Consider the following 12645-nt stretch of genomic DNA (forward strand, 5'->3'; position numbering starts at 1 on the left):
GTACATCCATCCATATTGTACAGGTCTTGTGAGCAATATCTGATCAGGTAGGTGGACAGGCAAGTGCACCATCACATCAAAAAATGCCGGAGGGTAAATCTTCTCAAGCTTGCATAGGATCAACGGGATATCTCTTTTCAGTCGCGTTATGACATCTTTCCTCAGATTTCTACTACACAATTCCCTGAAGAACTTTCCAAGTTCTGCAATGGTTTCATATACTTCCTTGTCCACAAATCCCCGAAGCCCAATTGGTATAATTGTTTGTAGAAGCACATGGCAATCATGAGTTTTCAGTCCCTGTACCTTACAACCATCGGCACTTATGCATTTTGATAGGTTGGCTGCATACCCATGTGGAAACTTTATGCTCTTTAGGAAGTTATAGAACCCAATTCTGTTTTTCTTATTCAAAACATAGCAAGCTGGTGGCATTCAAACCGAATTTCCATCTTCCTGTAAGTGCAAGGTATGTCATATGCGCATGTCATACAAATCCAGCCTAACATTATGAGTATCCTTTGATTTCCCCTCGATTTGGAGCAATGTTCCTAGAATGTTATCACAAATGTTTTTCTCGATATGCATCACATCAAGAATATGTGGCACCAACAAGTCTTTCCAGTAAGGGAGCTTCCACAGAATGCTCCAGCGACTGAAAATCTTGGGTCCTTCATTCCCTTCACGTGACAGTGGGTTTTTTTTTGTCACGCTTTCTTTTCTTTGTTGTGTCCTGTTTACCTGGCCTCACATCTTTAACCTTTTGTAGTTCTCTTAGCACCTCCTCCACACTAAATTTTCCTGGCTCAGTCTGTTTCTCATGGCGTCCATCAAAGGCCAAACTTCTTCGCCATCGATGAGACAATGGAAGGTATCGACGATGGCCTAGGTATCCAATCTTATTCCTTAGTGGCCGTGACAGTGGGTTTTTGTCACAATGAATATATGCATAATATCCTTTTGTAGTCTGCCTAGACATTGTGCTCAATGCAGGGTAATCATGTATGCACCATAATACAGCAGCACGAAGCTTGAAATTTTCATTGTTGAATGCATCATATGTTGTGACACCCTCCCATAATGTAAGCAAATCCTCTATAAGAGGCTCCAAAAATACATCAAAATCTTTTCCTGGAGATGTTGGACCTGGGATGAGTAATGACATTAAGCAATTCGATTCGTCCATGCATTCCCATGGTGGAAGACTCAAAGGTTTCACAAGGACAGGCCACATGCTGTAAGTAGTGCTGATCTTCCCAAAGGGATTGAACCCATCTGTAGCTAAGGCAAGCCTTAGGTTCCTAGCTTCTACTGCAAAAAGATGGATTTCTCTTATCAAAGTACTTCCATGCCTCGCCATCATCTGGATGGCTCATTTCATTTTCCACCGCCACACGTTGTTTCTTGTGCCATTGGGTACTCTCGGCTGTAGTTTTGCTGGCAAATATCCTCTTCAGCCACGGTATTAGTGGAAAATGCCTCAACACCTTATGAGGAAACCGCTTGCTGCCATCTGAATCCTCCCATCTAGATTCACCACATTTTGGGCACACCTCCATATCAGCATACTCCTTTCGAAATAACACACAGTTATTCTTGCATACATGTATCGACTTATATCCAAGGCCTATTTCCCGGAGATACTTCTTGCTCTCATCATACGACTTTGGAATTTCACAATCTGGAAAAGCATATGACAGTAGCTTCAATATTTCAGAAAATGCCCTATTACTGATTCGATAACTGGACTTGATATGGAGCATCCGCACAAGAAAAGAGAATCTTGAATACTTCGATCCCGTGCTAAGTATCTGTTTTGCATCTTCAAGGACTGTATGGAATTTGGGTTCTTCTCCATTTTCCTCTGCCGCTTTATATAGGTCTCCTAACAGCTCAGACAATTCATTATCGCCCTCATCAATAGCACACTCTCCCACATCTATCCCAAAACCATCAAAGCCAGTTTCATGAACCTCATCCTGTACAAATTCGACCTCCATACCATCCATTGATTCTCCATGATGAATCCACCGAGTGTATGTAGCTGACATCCCAAAAAGATGTATGTGGTCATCTACTTTTGGCTGAGGCCATGACTCAAGATTTAGGCATCTTCTGCATGGGCATGGTATATCAACATCTTTCCCTAATTTCTGGGCAGCAAATTCCATGAACTGACGAATTCCCTCCATATACTCTGGTGTGAATTGTGTTCCATGTATCCATCTTCTGTCCATCTGTTTTCAGCATAGCAATATTAAGTTGTAACCAAATTTATAGAGCGAAGTCACAGCAAGAGTTGAATTCCTATACCCTAAGCTAGAAACAAACCAATGCTTAGATCTCTCACACAAATCTGTATTGGCCATCCATTAATTAATAGAATGAGCAATTACCTAGGATACAACTGCAAACTGGGAACCTTCCGCAGCGGTGCAGCCTTGCTCGTCGGATGTCTGCTGAGATGTCGCCACCGCCGCCGCAATCCTGCTGGCCGTCGCCAACTCCGCGCCCACGACCAACACCGCCGCCCGCCCCGCCCCACACCCACGATGGTGCTGACCGCCGACGCCGCGCCCGTCACCCACGACGCAGCCCGTCGAGGCTGCGCCCCTCACCCACGCTGCCGCCCGCCGAGGCCGCGCCCCTCACCCACGCCGCTGATGCCCCTCACCCAGGGCCTCCACTCGTGTCAAGTCTGAATCTGAACAAAAGGCCAATCAGGTAATAGAATATCACATTCAAAATTTGGATAATTAAATAAACAAACCCACCAAGAGCACAAAAGGTCATGTAGTCCGATGGTAAACGCCTCCTTCTCCCAACCTCGCGGCCGCGGTTCGATTCATGCCAAGGCCCCTTTTTTAAATTTTGCACCAACTAGCAGAAGGGTAAGTGTTCTGGGCCCGCTATTCATGGGCCCAGTAAGGTGCCACGTGGTCAGGTGGGTGGGGCCCTTGGTCACAGATTCTCGACCTATGTGGCGTATATGATTTGTGACGATCATATTCATTATTTTGTGACGCTGATGGTGGTTTCGTCATAATCTTTTGTGTGTTGGTCTCCATCACCGAGGAACTATGACAAATCCCTAAACATCGTCACTGATAAAGCATGTTTTGTGACGAAACTTCTAAATGTCACTAGGTAATCATCATTGATATGCACATTTCTACTAGTGGTGATAAAAATTTTCTCTTGTAATCGCAGAGGTACCCTTCTGACAATTTGGTTGGTAATCAATTGTCTCCCGGGTGAATGAATATTATACGGACTTGGCATGTTTTCTATCTTCAATCCGAGTCTACTTGCACCTTCCTTGCTAATAAATGTATGAGATGCCTAGAGTCAAACAATACCTTAACAGGGTGATCGTTAACTAAAAATGTACCCGACATCACTGGAGCTCCCTCTGGAATACCCTCAAGGGTAGTGTAGTGCCCCTGCCCCGGCTTGAAGTGAGCCACTTTGCCCTTCTGGTTTTGCCGATTTGATTGCTGGCCTTGCTTGGGTGGCATCTGATAGTCTCGGGCGAAGTGACCAATTTGCCCACAGTTGTAGCATGGATACAAATTTGGACGCGCTCCCTGCTGCGGCAACCAGACTTTCTGCTCAATCTACTGAGGAACAGGAGGCCTGACTACCCCCTGCGGCTGCAGGTACTGAGGTGGCCGATAGCCCCACTGCTGCTGTGGTGGCCTGTGCACAGGCTGGTGCTAGAAGGGTGCTCTCTGTGATCTAGTCTGCACGAGGCAGGATCTCTGTGGGTTGCTGCTAGAGGACCCCGCTACCGGTGCCTTTCTTTTCTTTTCTGCCTTGTGAGCTAGGTGGGCATCCTCCTGAACGATAGGGGGCCCCATTAACCAGCTCACTGAAAGTATTGAATTTGAACATTATCAAGCGATCCTGAAGCTTGCTACTAAGCCCCTGCCTGAAGCAAGCCTGCTTCTTCTCATCTGTGTCCACGTGGTACCCAGCATATTGAGAGAGTGTGTTGAAAGCCTGGGCATATTTCATCACACTGTTGTTGCCCTGCTTCAGAGCCAAGAACTCATTGAGCTTTCTTTTGATCACCCCTGCTGGAACATGATGTGCCCTGAAAGCTTCTTTGAACTCTGCCCAGGTAAACTGAGTGCCAGCAGGGAACATGTCCACGTGATTGTCCCACCATGTGCGTGCAGGACCCCTGAGCTACTGTAGACCAAACCCGGCCAAGAACAAAAATCTTTATTGTGACGATTCTAACCCACAAAAACTGAAACACTTCTAGGCTCTAGCTGAGGAACTCCTATGGAGGTGATCCATCAAGTGAAATCACTTAAAATCACCTAGAGAGAGAGATCAACGAATCAAGCTTGATTACCTTGAGTGGGCTTCTTCCCCCACGAAAAACTTAGATCCATGGCACCCCAGGGAGGGAATCATGGAGAAGAAGCTCCCCCATGCCGATTTGAGCCTTCCTTGGCCTTGAGATCAAGTGAAAAGGGATGGTTTTTGAATTCTAGGGTTTGGGTGAGGGAGGGGAGCTCGAGGAGAGAGTGAGAGCTGGTGAGCGTGAGAGAGAGGGAGAGTGCCAGTGTGTGAGAGAGAGTATGTGGTTTAAATGCTGTGGGGCCTAAAACAGCTAACTCCGATTAGACCGGTCAGACCGGTTGCCCTGACCGGTCGGACCGGTCCAGCCCAAATCAGCCAGCAATATTTTGGTCCAGGGTTTTGGTCGTGTAAACTTAATCTAATGGTCGTGGTTAGTGTTAATTGTGAGTGATTAACACCTGGGTGTTACATTACTCCTCTCTCTCCATTCCAAATTAGCTGTTTTAGGTTTTTTATATTTATAAAATTTACTATATATTTAAACATAACGTATATCTAATGTAGCAAAAATTCTGTACCTAGAAAAGTTGTAATAAATAATAATAATTTGCGACAACGGGTAGCTAGCTACACACTCAGCAAAAGGAAATGAAGAGTTTGCCGGAGATTGAGAACAATAGTAACAAGCAAAAGTGGTTCTAGCAATTTGATCCCCTATATATGTTCTAAGGAAAACTCCACGTGATTCCTCACGTGGGTATGTACATGCCATTTGGTGCGCTGTGAAGTGGTACACTACATTTTAGTCTAGATCTCTAGCTTGCATACAAAAGCCAAGACACGACGACGTGGTTAGACTTGGCATAGCGATGCATCTTGCTAATTTATCTATATCTATATCTATATCTATTTCTAAAGCGAGTAATATCTCCACCAAAATTTTTGGTTTGTCTGTTGGTTTGGTCTGCCTCGTATCATTGACAAGTAGGTCTTAGTCTATCCCGTATGCAAGTCGGACCAACCCGCTCTGTCCACAACTCGATCACTATAAATTAACGCACGGGCACTTACATATTCGATACTTGTACCAACTTTGTCTATATATAGCTTCAAATTATGGTTTAGCGTTTCAATCAGTTCTATTTTTGTAATATGACCTTACATAATCATCATATCACACATCTCTACGGTTCGGTGAAGAAACTTCAATCAAAATTGCCCTATGATGAACTGCTTCTGCTGGTGAAACAGTGTTACACTCAGCCTCAGTCGGTAGCCTTATTAAAAAAAAAGAAATTCTGTTGGTACAATATATAACTCTTTCTTTCTTCTTTTGCACCGCCTGTACGTGCTGCAGTCCAATATAATCAATCAACGCTCGTTTTTACCATTCATTCCTCAAACAATTGATGAAGACCATCAGGTGGATTACCATTTTCTCTAAACTGCCCACCACATTCATCAACGAAAATACGTGCATGTGGCTGTACTTTGGATGTACGATAAATAAAGTACTCCGTCTACATCCAACTTATATCCATCATGCCACAAATAATACAGCCTAAGAAAACGATCACATACAGGTAATGCAAAATCTCAATAATACTTCTGAGCTCATAATGAATATTATCTCGGTATATGACATTCCGACCGGAACGATGATGTGTATGCCATGCTTGCAATAAGGACAAATCAAGAGAAAAGTAATTAAGCCCATTGTATTTCCTATGTAGTAGAATTAGTATCGGACACCTAAGCAGCATACGCACTTGAAGTATCCTTGATAAAGAAAAAGTACTAAAATACTTGGACCAAGTGGAACGAAGTCGACATGTGGCTAGTGGCTAGCAGTCAGATTGAAGAAGCCAGCTGCTATTTTTTAATTTAATTTCATTGCAGTTATGAAATGCAAATAATGGCACCAAAAAATACTTCACAACTGGCAACAAAAAAAATGAAATAAAAGAAATGTGTTTCCTATCATAATTCATAAACAGAACGATAGGTCAATTTTGGCTAAGTTTGAAATTGCCAAAATGCCAAACAAGCCGGAACATGAGGACTTGGCCCATGCAGTGTAGCTGACAAAATAGCATCGGAATATTCATGGAATCCCCCATCTTGGGATGTTGACGCTACCACGCTACTACTGCCTACCTATATTGTTTACCTAAGCCTACTCCAATTATTGTACTAAAAAACGTGAGAAATTTGGCCAAATTATAATAATCAGGGTATATATTTCTCCCTCGCGGTTTGAACACGGTGGACGCGTGTGTTTGCTTCTCCTTCGCCGGAAGAGTCGTCTAACATAGAAGAAGATAGGGTTCACGTGGGCATGGCAAAGTGACAGCAGCCGGCGCGGCTTGTTGTGACTCTGGTGGTGACCGCGACCAGCAATAGGCATGGCGCTAGCCACGAGACACCAACGGCGGCGAAAGCACCCAAGCCACAAATGAATGTGAATCTACTACACCAACGAACACAAGTGGCACGTGATCGGTGATCATAGCAGCTCGATCTTTCGCCGGCGCTACTAGCTAGGCTTTTACGGCGGTGACAAGTGCGGTGCGGCGGTGTAGCTTGCTAGTCGGAGCTCGCCGGACTCGGAGAAGAACGAGCTACTTCACCGCCGGGATGAAGCCGCGGACCCGTGTGGTGTGGCCGATCGACCCCGTGCGCTATGCGGTTGCCCGTCACTCTCACTCGGGCCATCGATCTTTTGCGGCACGGCATCGTTGAATCATCGGCGGCTCTGGATCGAGCTCAGATTCAGTGGATGCGCGCGGGCTTTGCACTGTTGTTGCGGCGCCGAGTTGACGAGTCCCTTTCGCCGCTGCCAATAAAGCAGCAGCCGGCTCCGTCTGGGAAAGCCGTGTGCACATGGCCGGCCTGGCCTGGCCTGCGCCCCGGCCGCCGTGTTCAGGTCGCCGGTGCCGCGCACCCTGGCTCGCCGGGCAACACCAGATCGATAAGAGCTGCTGCTCACATGCAGAAAAGACGTCTAGGTGTGGGGGTTCCTGCTGGTCGTCCCCATCCCGTGAATGTTGTCACGGCCCACGGGCCGACTGGGCTGCGCGGGTACAAGTTACTGTAGCACCGCGGAGCTCAGCTCTTAGTTCCAAATTGAAAGTAGAGAGGGAGCCGAACCAGCTTAAATAGCCGGTACCCGGTTCCTGGGAAGCTAGTAACTCCGGTTCAAACTTTTTGCGCGAAGCGAGGACGAAAGTGCAAGAGAGTTATTTAGCAGGTGTGGTTTACTCAACGTGTAGAGTAGATCTTAGCCGTTATCCCGGGTCGGGTCGTTACAGGGGTATCAGAGCCATACTCTCGCGGTTCACGCCACATACGGGCAGAAGTGCGCGTACATGAGCACGTCGGCGCGTGGAAACAGATGCCAACAATATGTGGACGGACACACATGGGCTGCTGGCAGTGAACCCACGGACATGGCACATGGGATCGTAGCACTAGACGTATGGGACGTGGCCCAAGAGAGGGGATCCTGCTCCTTTGTCCTATATGGGTAAGCTGGTTCGGCGAGGACGTCGAATCCTAACGGGGGAGATTGTCACGGCCCACGGGCCGACTGGGCTGCGCGGGTTACTGTAGCGCAAGCTACTGTAGCACCGCGGAGCTCAGCTCCTTAGTCCCAAACTGAAAGTAGAGAGGGAGCCGAACCAGCTTAAATAGCCGGTCCCTGGGAAGCTAGTAACTCCGGTTCGAACTTTTTGCGCGAAGTGAGGACGAAAGCGCATGAGAGTTATTTAGCAGGTGTGGTTTACTCAACGTGTAGAGTAGATCTTAGCCGTTATCCCGGGCCGGGTCGTTACAAATGTTTTCGCAAATGGCAACTTGTTGATTGATCAGTGAGACGTGGCCAGCGATCCTATTCTATCCTCTTCGACAAACAGTGGAATCTCTGAACAATACACTAAGAGCATCGGGAGGTTATGGTGGTTGTGCGTCACGTGGTCATCGATCAGACATGGTTCAATCAATTTTTCAATCTGTTATCAAAAAAAAAATCAATTTTTCAATCAGATGGTGGTACATATTCCCCTGCGTGAGTATCACAGAATCCCACCAACTCTGCAGGTCATACATGACACCTGTGGTGGCACACAAGGAGACGACGCTGAAGCTGCGAACAGACAAGACACTTCAACTGAACGCCAGACCAGCCATGGCAAATATCTCCTAGGCTTTCAGCAGCTACCAGCTGCTGCCAAACTGCCAAACAGTGCGAGAGGAGTAGTGAGGTTGCAGCACTCTTGGGCCTTTTGGCTGATCAGTGAAGGGAGGGCAGAAAGGAACAAAGGGCACGGGAATCGCTGTCGCTGCCATCCTCCGATTGCTTCAGTCCTCCAGCGGTCAGCTTTGGCATGCGGCGTGTTGCCGGGCTGCTTCTTATTCAGAGCTCACCTTTCTCAGATTCCTGTACAAGATTTGAATTTGATGTACTGGGCATATACAAACACAGAAACGATGATGGCATATGGCACTGTGGGCTAATTACTGTCAGCTAATTGACTGACGCTTAATGTAAAAGAAAGTTTGACTCCAGCTCAAGCTAGGAATGTATACAATGTGAATGGGAATTATATATGCGGACTTAAATTACATTAGCACCGTCCCAAAATATAACAACTTTTTTACTTCGTCAAAGTCAAACATTTTCATCTTTGATCATAATATTTCTTAAAATAATTACTTTTAAATAAAAAATGTTACATGTTGTGATAGTTGGTTTCATTATGAATAAAATGATATCACTTTTATGTTGTTATAGGTTTTCACCATCAATAGTCAAAGTTTAAAAGATTTGATTTGAAGAAAATCTAAAAATAGCTATATTCTGGGACGGAGGTAGTAGAATATAATCTCCTCCCCTAGCTAATCTAGGATTCATGATATGTGCTATTAAATGCCAATGCAACAACATTGAAGGCTCAACCAAGATTGATCAGCAATGAAAGGGGCAACTGAAACAGACAGGACACCCTCAGCAGGGCAATATATGTTTACAAAGCTTTAGCATTGTTGGCGTTAGCCTTGGCTTTAAAATTTTCATTTGTCAGCTTTGGCATGCTGCTGGCAAGGCTGCTAGTTTCAGAACTCACCTTTCACAGAGTCGTGTAGAACTGTTACGGTTACGGCGGATATTGTACAAAAGTTTGCCAACTTGTCCACTTTACTTGAGTGTCCACGGTTTCATACTTCGTACACTTGGCATGTCCACAGAAGATGATGATATCATTTGTCAGGCGCGGGTTAATTTGAAATGGAAAGCATGACAATAACAAGCTTAAACTAAAAATAGGTACATGCTAATTGAAAATTATGCAGCATGAAAAATACATTGACTTGGAAATTTGTTACGTGCTTGTGATAATGGCATCACAGTGCTTCGAGCCACCTTATGGAAGGTTCAAACTATAAGTTTACTTGCCGCCATTACTCGCGCCACTGAAATTAAAACGACAATATTTTTCGTTATAAATAGAAAATATCCAGTTATATATTTTCTGCGACACTCTGAATTCAAAACAATGAGGGTAGTGATGGATATGATTTGTTTCTCACTACAATCCGATTAAAATAGCACCAATCATTGGTTGTTGTTTAAAAAAAATGAATTAGTCAGAGGTTTCAAGGTTAGAGGCTCAAACTAATGCTCCAAGGTCAACAACAATCATCTCAGCAGATGATAATATCATTTGGCAGGTGCGGGTTAATTCAAAGTATGTTAAGAACAAGCTTAAACTAAAACTAGGTACATGCTAATTGCAAATTATGCAGCATGAAAAAGCCATTGACTTGCAAATGTAATAATGTGCTTGTGATAATGACATTACAGTGTTTTGTGCCACCTAATGAAAGGTTCAAATAAGCTGTACTTGACACCCTTAGTGGTGCCACTGGAATTAATAAAATGATAATAATTTTGTTATAAATAGAAACCCACAGTTATCTAAAACAATGAGGGTAGTGATTGATACGGTTTCTTTCTCGTGACAATTCGATTAAAATAGCACCAATCATTGGCTGTTGTTTACAAAAAAAAAATTGAAGTAGTCAGGGGTCTTAAGGTCAGAGGCTCCAAATAATGCTTCAAGGTCAACTCTCAACAGCACCGTTGGTTTATGAAAAATACACTTATTAAACGAAGCTACTAAGATTCACATCACATCCGTGCATTGCATCAGTACAATCCGTTCCACGGACCGAATCCGTATTAGTTATATCATGTTCTTCTGCAAACTTAACACCTGTAGACTGATGGAAATACTAAAGGGCGACCTTTGAACTGTGATTAGTTGGACCAATCAGGAAACACTTGCATAAAAATACTTAATATAAAGAAGGGCAGCTCTCCTACACACTTTCAAATAATAATACTTGCATAAAGAATCCTCATCTAGGAAAGGGGATAAATTGCATGAATCTAGCCATTTCCTTTTTTTCCTCCCAAATGATCTCAACGAGTGACCTACTCGTGTGACTTTTGTGGACGACTTTCTGTTCTGATAGTTACAGCATACAACTCTCAGAGATGTTACCAGAAATGTAAAAGGATCAGAATACTAATTCATATCGCTCAACCATTTTCCTCATCATCCACGTAATTATATATATGGAATAACTGAGATCATCTCTCAGAAATCATTTGTTTTATCCAAACTGATTCTTCTCTGGGGTAATTAGGAAAATCTATACATGAAGCTAATTAAGAACCCTACAAACTGTGTGTGTTTCCCCATATTATATCTCTCTACACTGACAGCCTCAGCCCTCAGATGGCACTGCATCCTGTCGCCAACACTTCAACAAATATTGCAGTGTGGCTCTTTCCCAAGCCCTCCTTTCTTTAACACCGATGGTACTATGTAGTCACTCAAAATATTGATAAACAGTTCTTCAATTACTGAATTTGAAAACATATGATGTTGATTGTAAAGATTGAAAATTGCACCTCCACTGCTATTTCAACTCCTCAAAAACAATTTCGCAATGGCAAGACGATATTGAATTTGCCATAGCACCAAAAAATGAATTATTACCGTGACCTAGAAACTAACAAGGATGAGTTACCCACTTATACCATTATAAAAAATTATGCAAATAATCCGCTAAATTTGCATATAAATTATCCAATTATATCATTATTAAAAGTTAAAGAATCCATAAATCCGAATCTAAATTATATAATTATAATAAAATATTAAAGTTCACAAATATAAATTCTAAGTTATTATTTCTATCATAACTAATATATTATTTATAAACATACTACCAATGATATGTGTAACCATATATTCATGTACGATGGAAGAGACAAGAATGGCAATTCACAAATAAATAGTTTAATTAAATATGCATCAAACATATATGAAAGTGTAATGCAAAATGAAATATATTGCAACTAGATAATGTGTTTTAGAGTATGTGTTAGAGTATTTAGCAGATGAAAGAGGGCTTGAGATGGATAATTATAATTATTAGTCACTACTACAGAATACATCATCGCCAACGCCCCATTACCGTCGGTTTGTTTCGAACCGGCGGTGATAGTCTATCACCGCCGGTTCCAAATGGATCCGGTGGTGATGCTTACATATCACCGCCGGTTCGTAATACGACCCGGCGGTGATGCTCTCTAGAACATCACCGCCGGATCGTATTACGAACCGGCGGCGGTGATATGTAAGCATCACCGCAGGGTTGTAATATGACCCGGCGGTGATGTGTTCTCCACCTATTTTTTTTCATTCTCCCCACCCCCTCTCTCTCCGGTCCTTAGATTTTTTTTCCTCCTCCCCCGCCGGACCTTATCCTCTCCCCACTGCTCCCTCTGAGCTCCTCTCCCGGTCTCCCCCTCCGAGCTCCTCTCCCCCGGCCTTCTCCCCTCTCCTCCCTCCCATCCCCATCTCCGACCTCCCTCCCCTCCTCCTCCCCGCCAGTGCGGGCTGCGGCGGCGCGCAGCTGCGCAGCAGCGGGGCTTGGGCTGCGGATGCGCGGTGGCGCGCAGCGCGTGACTGCCGGCGGGCATGGCCGCGGCGGCGCCTGTCTTGCCCCAACGCATCGCCGGCCTTTCTCCCCTTCTTCCCTACCGGATCTGCAGCGGCAGTGGCTCGGGGCGTGCGTGCAGCGGCGGCGGGAGCGGCAAGCTCGCGGCGAGCGCGGCGGCGGCGGGAGCGGCGAGTGTGGTGGCGGCGGGAGCAGCGAGATCCGGTGCGGTGCCGTGCGGATCGAACTCCGTGAGGTGCGGTGCCCGTCCCCTCTCCTCCTCACGTTTCACAACTGCCCCTAACCTCGCCTCCCCTCTCT

This window comes from Panicum virgatum, chromosome 7N (assembly GCF_016808335.1).
Source record: "Panicum virgatum strain AP13 chromosome 7N, P.virgatum_v5, whole genome shotgun sequence".
NCBI lineage: Eukaryota > Viridiplantae > Streptophyta > Magnoliopsida > Poales > Poaceae > Panicum > Panicum virgatum.